This window comes from Triticum urartu, chromosome 5A (assembly GCF_056163025.1).
Source record: "Triticum urartu cultivar PI428250 chromosome 5A, HENAU_Tu73, whole genome shotgun sequence".
NCBI lineage: Eukaryota > Viridiplantae > Streptophyta > Magnoliopsida > Poales > Poaceae > Triticum > Triticum urartu.
The window spans coordinates 412028942-412037952 of record NC_141877.1 but is presented as its reverse complement, the minus strand read 5'-3'; the positions used below and the strand labels follow the sequence as shown (position 1 = coordinate 412037952).

At 47.7% G+C, this 9011-nt stretch overlaps 1 pseudogene; it reads left to right on the top strand.

The window, feature by feature from the left end:
• The first annotated feature begins 437 nt into the window (after positions 1-437).
• Positions 438-7137, top strand: LOC147971652 (uncharacterized; annotated as a pseudogene).
• The last annotated feature ends 1874 nt before the right edge of the window (positions 7138-9011 follow it).

Genomic DNA, 9011 nt, shown 5'->3' with positions numbered 1-9011 from the left:
AGTTCCCGATGCCACACTACCAGCTTTCAGGCTACAGCTACCTCCACAGTACCGTGTGGGACTGATGTAGACTTGCTTGTTAGTGTTAGATGCATTCGCCGCGAGCTTGTGTGCCGCCTATGATGTCTTAGTCTATGTACTGAACTCTGTGTACCGAACTCTATGCATGATCTCTTTTGTAAGATATGCCGACTACTATGTAGTATCTATCGTGCTGCTTTCGTTATGCATGTTTCATCATGAATGATTCTTATCTTTGCAAATTTCTCAATGCTGAACTACCCCTATTATATATTAGCAGGATGGTTAGACTAGGTAGTCGTGGTCGTGGTGGCAACGCCCCACCACCGCCTGAGTACATGGCTGGGATGATGCAACAATTTGAGCTGAATCGTCAGTTCATGGAGAATATTATGGCTCAGTTTCCTCGCCCCAATATGAACCAGCAGCCAACCCAAGTGACTCTGCAGGATTTCATGCGTCTCAACCCAACTGTGTACCGCAGCTCAACTCAGCCTCTGGATGCTGATGACTGGCTCCGTGACATCACCTATGAGATGGAGTCTGCTGATGTAGCCCCTGCCAGCTACGTCACCTTTGCTTCTTTCTTCCTGAAAGGACCCGCAGCTCAATGGTGGGACAGCCACAGGCGTACTCTGCCAGCTGGAACAATCATCACCTGGCCAGACTTCCAAGCTGCCTTCCGTGCTCGCTTCATTCCTCAGGGAGTCATGGACCGGAAGAAGCGTGAGTTCCGCAACCTCACCCAAGGCAACAAAACTATGGAAGCTTATCAGCGGGAGTTTCTGGATCTGTCCCGCTATGCTGAAGAAGACATTGCAACTGATGCACGTAGATAGGAGAAGTTCCGTGATGGTCTTCAAGCTGATATCAAGCTCGCACTTCTAGTGCATGACTTTGCTGATTTCGCCACCCTAGTGAACAAGGCCATCAATGTCGAAACTGGTCTACAGGAATACCAGAGCTCTCACAGGCGCAACCATGACACGGGCTCATCTTCGGGCCCGTCCTCGCAGAAGCGTAAGATATGGATTCCCAACAGCATGTACCAGCCAACTGCACCTGCCCCAAGGCAGTCCTATCCTGCACCTCGTCTGCCTGCTCCACCAACTAGGCAGCCAAGGCTTCCAGCTCCACCACCCCAAGATCCTGTTCCCACTCCCAATAATGGTCTGTGCTACAAGTGTGGCCAACCTGGTCACCTTGCCAGGAACTGCTATCAGAATCAGAACCAGAATCAACTAGCCCTTCCCACAGCTGGCCGTGGAAGCAACCAGCCTCGTAACAACAATGCCAAGTCTTATGGTCGTGTTCATGCCAACCACATTGATCTCAATGAATTTCTAGACCAGCCTTCTACCGTGATGGGTACACTCCTCGTAAATTCAGTACCTGCATCTGTTTTATTCGATTCAGGAGCATCGCATTCATTCATGTTAGAAGATTTTGCATACAAGCATGACGTTAAATGTGAGGAGATGAACACTTCGGTATTGGTAAAAACCCCTGTGGGACAATGTCAAACCTCACTGGTTGGCATCGACGTCCCTGTGGAAATCGAAGGCCTGGAATTCTATGCCTCTCCCATTATCCTGAAGTCGTCTAACATCGACCTCATTCTGGGAATGGATTGGTTGAAAGCGCATACTGCTTCTATAGTTCGCGCCACTAAGGTCGTCCATCTGCTACACCCTTCTGATGAAATAATAGCTTACCAAGCTCATCTAGTTCAGAACACCGAGGCACGGCTTTATGCCTTGAATGCGTTGAACGCTGCACCACTCGAGGGCATTGAAAACATTCCCATCGTTCGTGAATTCCAAGACGTCTTCCCAGAAGAACTTCTAGGGATTCCCCCTGCTAGAGCTGTCGAATTCATCATCGACTTGAAACCCGGCACCACCCCTATAGCCAAACGACCCTACAAGATGCCGCCACATGAACTCATTGAGCTTAAGGAGGAAATCGACAAATCTCTTGTCAAAGGTTTCATACGCCCAAGTTGCTCTCCTTGGGGAGCACCTTCTCTCTTTTTTAAGAAGAAGGATGGGACAAACCTATTAGTCCAAGACTACCGTCCTATAAACCAAGCTACCATTCAGAATAAATATCCTCTTCCTCGGATCAATGATCTTTATGATCAACTAGCTGGCTCATCAGTGTTCTCCAAACTCGATTTGATGTTGGGTTACCACCAGATCCGTGTTCGTGAAGAGGATATCCCAAAGACCGCCTTCGTGACTCGGTATGGGTCTTACGAGTACACAGTCATGTCATTCGGCTTAACGAATGCTCCAGCCACCTTCTCTCCTCTGATGAACTATATATTCATGGATTACCTCGACAAGTTCGTCGTGGTTTATTTGGACGATATCCTTGTATTTTCCAAGAACAAGGAAGAACATGCTGAACATCTTCGTCTTGTGCTGGAAAAGCTTCAAGAGCATCAACTGTATGCTAAGTATTCCAAGTGTGAATTCTGGCTCCCCGAAGTAACCTATCTTGGGCATGTCATCTCAAAGGATGGTATTGCCGTCAACCCTGAACGAGTTCAGACTATTCTCGATTGGACTCCTCCGAAGAATGTCAAGAAAGTCCGAAGTTTTCTTGGTCTCGCCAGCTATTGCCGTCGATTCGTCGAGAACTTCTCCAAGATTGCCAGGCCTCTGACTAATCTGTTGCATAAGGGTGTCAAGTTCGACTGGACAGACAAGTGTTAGGAAAGTTTCCAGGTGCTCAAGGACAAGTTGACTTCTGCCCTAGTGCTTGCTCCACCTGATACTAAGAAGGACTTCGTCATTTACTGCGACGCTTCTCATCAAGGATTAGGCTGTGTCCTAATGCAAGAGCGCAGAGTGATTGCTTATGCCTCTCGTCAACTGCGCCCTCATGAAGAAAACTACCCAGTTCACGACTTCGAGCTTGCTGCTGTCATTCATGCACTGAAGCAGTGGCGACATTACCTTCTCGGTAATCGTTGCAAAATCTTCACCGACCACCAAAGTCTGAAGTATTTGTTTACTCAGCCAGATCTGAACCTCCATCAGCAGAGATGGATGGAGACTGTTGTAGACTTTTATGTGGGTATATCCTATACCCCTGGAAAGGCTAATGTAATGGCTGATGCCTTGAGCCGCAAGTCTTACTGCAATCACCTCCAGGTTCACAAAGTTCAGCCCTCGCTTGTCGAAGAATTTAGAAAGTTGAACCTTCATATTGTTCCTCCTGGAGCCCTCGCCCCCCTCCCCCAGAGTTTCAGAAGATGAATCTTCGTGTTGTTACTAAGGGTTCTCTAAATACCCTGGTTGTCGTACCAGATATCGTAGCTGGTATAAAGACTATTCAAGGTTATGACTCTGAAGTTCATAAGATTAAACGTCATCTAGCAGAAGGAAAGCCCTCCTTCTTCTCTATCGCTGATGATGGCGCCTTGTACTTCAAAGGCCGCCTAGTGATACCATGTTCGAGGAAAAACCTGGATCAGACTAAAGAGGTTATGAAAGAAGCTCATGATACGCCTTTGTCTATTCATCCTGGTAGTACAAAGATGTACCGGGATATTCGTCAAAGATTTTGGTGGTCTAATATGAAGCAGGACATTGCTCGTTATGTTGCTGAGTGTGACGTTTGCCGCCGTATCAAAGCAGAGCATCAAAGGCCTGCTGGAACTCTGCAACTTATCTCTATTCCTGAATGGAAATGGGACCATGTCGAAATGGACTTCGTCACTGGATTTCCCAAATCGCAGAAAGGTAATGATGCTATTCTTGTCGTCATTGACCGGCTTTCTAAAGTTGCACATTTTCTGGCGGTCAAAGAGACAATCACTGCTAGTCAGCTTGCTACTCTCTACATGGCCAGAATTGTTTCACTTCACGGTATTCCACTGGTTATCATGTCAGGACCCTGATTCCAAGTCACATCAATCTAGCCGGTAACACCTCATATCACTTTGCGGCCTCACGCACGGTATTCCCACGGGTGTCGCCTTACCATGGCCGGGACTGTTTGCGCCTTTTGGCTCACGTATATGATAGTGTCGCTAGCATCCATATGACATAGAACCCGGGCCGACATGACTAGTCGTGAACCCAAAGTGCCACTAACTTACGGGGACAGGCATACATGAATCAACATCGAGCATGTCGGTCAGCAGCGTGCGAATTTGGGCTATAGCACTGGGCTAACAGGACTCCCAAGGTCACCGCGTGACATTTCCTCGAAGGGACAGACACAGGAACGAAGTGAATCACATGCCGGCCAGTCAAGTGTTCCGGAGCAGTAGTGCTGGGCTAGCAGGACTCCGGTGAACCAGGCTATAGCGGACTACTATGGCTCATGGAATCACAAGACTACATTTCCCCATAAGAGAGGCTACCAAGGATAAACCACTAGGTTGTCGGATCCCACACATACCAAGCATTTCAATCATACACACAATATGCTCAATATGTGCAATACAACATGGCATCACAGTAAGACTCTACGACTCAGAGTATTTATTCATTAGGCTCTGAGGAGCGAGGTAATACAAACATGGGTCTCATGACCCAACATTCAGAGCATACAAGCCAAACACATGCGGAAGCTTAACATGTCTGAGTACAGACATCTACAAATGAAAAAGGCTGAGAAGCCTGACTATCTACCAGATCCTGCCGAGGACATAGGATCATACCTGAGGTATCAAGCTAAACGTCGAAGTCCACGTGGAACTACTAGCGAGACTGAAATCTCTCTGCAAAACATAAATTTAGCAAACGTGAGTACAAAGGTACTCAGCAAGACTTACATCAGAACTAGCTACATATGCATCAGTATCAACAAGGGGGGGGGGGGTGGAGTTTAACTGCAGCAAGCCAGCTTTGACTCGGTGGCTATCTTAAACTACGACTGCAAGTAACTCTTTTGAGGTGGCGCACACGAGTCCACATATTCACCATATCAATACACCACTATGGATCCGCTCCCGTCTCCCTACGAGAACGCCATCCATAGCACTCACACTTATCTTGCGCATTTTAGAGTATCCACTTTCACTTGTCTATGAACTGTTATAGGTAACCCAGAAGTCCTTCACCGTGGACACGGCTATTCGAATAGATCATTTATAACCCTGTAGGGGTGTACTTCGTCACACATGTTTCCACCACTTAGTGTCTGCACACGACATGTGCTCGGCAGACTTCAACCGAAAGCCGACGTGGGTGTAGACCACGACCTGACTAACCACACAAGTCTCTAGTCCAGGTTTATCTCCTATTCGGGTTCCATCCGTAAGGAAATCTGGCCGGGGTGTCCTCAACGGCCCCAAACGATGTGTACAGGGTCCCGAGACACCAAACGGGCGCCCGGCATACCCGGCCACAGTGTATCTATCGCATCATAGACCACCCCTAGGGTCAGCGCTACGCACGGCCGCCAACACATAACCTACAAACACCAGAAACTAGTTGCAACTCCTGGACAGAGGACGAGAGGGGTCAATAAGTCGAGCGGGGTCATATTTCAGGGCCCAATGTGTGGTAGTAGCTGTTTCATGGATCACAAACACAGAACTCAGTTCCTGAGGACGGTTTCAGTGAGACAACCCACCATGTACTCCTACATGGCCTCTCACCGCTACCTTTACCAAATCATGTTCACACACTTAGCTCACACACCGTAGGACATGTTTACACACCTCCGATTCATCCCCGATGAACTAGACCTGACACGACTCTATGCAATAGCAGGCATGACAAACAAGCATGAATGAGTAGGCACATCAGGGCTCAAACAACTCCTACTCATGCTAGTGGGTTTCATCTATTTACTGTGGCAATGACAGGTCATGCAGAGGAAAGGGGTTCAACTACCGCAACATGTAATAGTTGAATCGTTGTTGTCCTAATGCAGTAAAAGAGAGCAGGAGCGAGAGAGTGGGATTGTATCGGAATGAACAAGGGGTTTTTGCTTGCCTGGCACTTCTGAAGATATCATTGGGTCTTCATCAATGTCAATGATCACAACGTCGGTACAACGCCTATCGAGAGGGGACATTTACCGGCAAACAAGGAAGAACACAATCAATGCGATGCAACAATATGATGCATGATCATGACATTGCAATATGCTGTTGATTGAGCTAATGCAACTAGCAACAAGTTAAATGGAGTTGGTTTGAACACTAGGTTCAAATTCAAATTCAAACTATGAATTCAAATAGTGCATTATCATGTTTTGGACTAGACAGCGAGGTTAAGTTGTTCAAACATGCATGAAAATGCCATATTCAGATTCCTTGGATTTTTCTGATCATTTTTCATATATAATTTATTTCATTTGGAGTTACGGTTGAATTTCTATGAATTTTAGAAGTTTATACTAATTTCTGGAATTTTTTGAATAAGAATAGTTCTAGAAAAAGAGTTATTGCGTCAGCATGACATCACCCTGATGTCAGCAGGTCAACTGGGTGCCTCCAGGTCAACTGGGTGCCTCCAGGTCAAACCTGACCAGTAGGGTCCATTGGTCAGTGACTGGGGCTGGTTAGTGACACTGTCAGGTGGGTCCGGTCAACGCCCACGTCAGCAAAGTCAACATGACATGTGGGGACAGTCAACGTGTGACGTGGCCAGGTCAACCTGACCTGTGGGGCCCCTGTGGTTAGTTAAACATAACAGGAAATAAACTAAGTTTACTTATGGGCATGGGGCGCATCCGTCAATGAGCTATGGGGTTAGTTAGTGGCGTCATTAGTGGCTAATGACAGGCCACGTCCACCTCGCCGGAGTTCGGCCGGCGACGACCAAAACGACGGAGGAGTGTTTCGAAAAAATGCTACGGGGCTCTGTTTTGTACGCAGTTTGTTGCTACGGCTTTCTGACGCTCTTGCGCATCTAGTGGTGGCAGCGGCTGCAGCTGGGACAACCTGAGTCGACGGCGGCAACGGCTAGGCGGCGGCCGGAGTTCGGGCACAACGGTGTGGGCGGTGCGGGGCACGGGAGGAACCATGGACGGTCATGTTTGACTCGTGGTAGTGCGGTGAGTGCAACGGTGAGCTCGAACGCGAGCTTGCGCGGCCGTAGCTACGATGGCGACATGTCCGGTGGCGGGGAGCTTCAGCTCCGGTGAGAATGAGGGCTACCAGGCGCAATCGAGGCGGGGAAGAGAGGGGTTCAAAGCGGTATCTCACATAGAGTTGAACGGAGGCCTCGGCGAGCTCGGGGAAGCGTCAGAGCGGGCGCACGGTCGCCGGCGATCTCGGTGGCCCGAGGTTGAAGAAGATGGCGATGAGGGCGTCCGGCGGCGTCCGGCGTCGCTTGGCTTGGCGAGGAGGTCGAGAACGAGGTAGCGGAGCTACTGGGCACGTCGAGGGGTCGAGGGGGAGGCTCTGGGTGTGGCAACGGTGAGCGGCGGCGGCTGCGTTCGGTGCGTGCGAGGGAGAGAGCCAGGGGAGAGGATGGGGACGAGAGAGAGCGAGAGAGAGTCGGGGGATCGCGTGGCGTCCTCAGGGCAAAGGGGAGACATGCAGGGAGGCAGAAGGTGGCCGGCGCGTGGCGAGCACACGCCCCTGCCTTCTGGCGTGAGGTAAGGGGTGACTGGCTGCTGCGGGTGGGTTGGGCCGGTCAAGCTGGGCCGGCTACAGGTAAGTGGGCCAGGTAGGTTCCTTTCTCCTCTCTCTTTTATTAATTGTTTCTGTTTTCTATTTTTTGCAATTGTTTTGTCTTTATTAAAAATGCCAGAGCATTTCCAAAAATCCTGAAAATATTTGTGGGCACTATTGAGATTATTCCCAACAGTCCTCAACTAGTTTTAGAGTTATTAGAGCATTTAAAATATTTATAGGATTTAAATGCCCCAATTCAATTACAATATGAATTAATTCAAAAATCCAGAAATGACCTAGAAAGATGTTTATCATTTTTGGCAGAGGGTTTTACCTTTATCAGAAATGATGAACATTTCCAAAGGGCATTTTGGGATCATTGAGAATATTTCATTGTGATCCTAGTTGGATTTCATTTGGTGCTAGGGTTTGAACATCCCCATTTCAAGTTTAGGCAAAAATTTAAACATGATGCACACATGAAACTAGCCTAGTGAAAAGCCAGAAGCTAGGGATGTGACAACTCACCCCTACTAAACAAGAATCTCGTCCCGAGATTCAAGTCGTGAGGTAAGAAGACAGAGGGACACAAGCTATCACAATCTTCATGATCCAGATGTCTTTCTCAAGGATGTTGATTCATTGCATCACCTTGATCTCGATGTCTTACTTTGAGAACTACATCCAACATGACAACGAGTGGAAAGGGAGAATTGAAGAAGAATCGACCTTCCTGAGGTTCGAGCAACTTAGGATCATCTTAATGATCACAAGATCAACTCATGGAATGAGACATAGTAACATCTCTCGAGCTGAGACACGAAGCATACACCTAGAGGTATGGAGTGAAACAGATGGCGAAGGTTCACTAGGTAGGCAACAATTCCATACTCAAATAAGATGGAGCATGAATTTCAAAGTAGCAAGGAGATATTTGCCATGATTTCGTAACGTGATACCTCGGGGAAGGTGACTCGTAGAATTATTCCCTTAAGTGGCAAAAAGAATTAATTTTGATTCGGAGATCATTGAAACTCTTTATACCAGCCTAAGGCAATCACAATCGATCATTTGAAGGAGTTCAAAAGAATGACATACTTGGACTAGAAAGGATGATGTGGACTATCTTGTTGAAGACAACGCAATGGATGATTTTTGCTTATCATCGGAAATGGATGGGACCCATGGTAAGTCCACTTTTGAAGATGATCCTGAACAACAACTACTGAGGTGCAAGCTGGGAACAAAATGCAAATGTTGGAATGATTCTGGTAACTGGGGAAGAACTCAACAATCGAGAGTGAGTCCACTGTTTGAAAAGGTTATAACATAACCGAGGAAACTGGAAGCAAATCCCAGTTAATGCCAACGGTAAAACCTGGTGCTTGCGCGTGCTCTC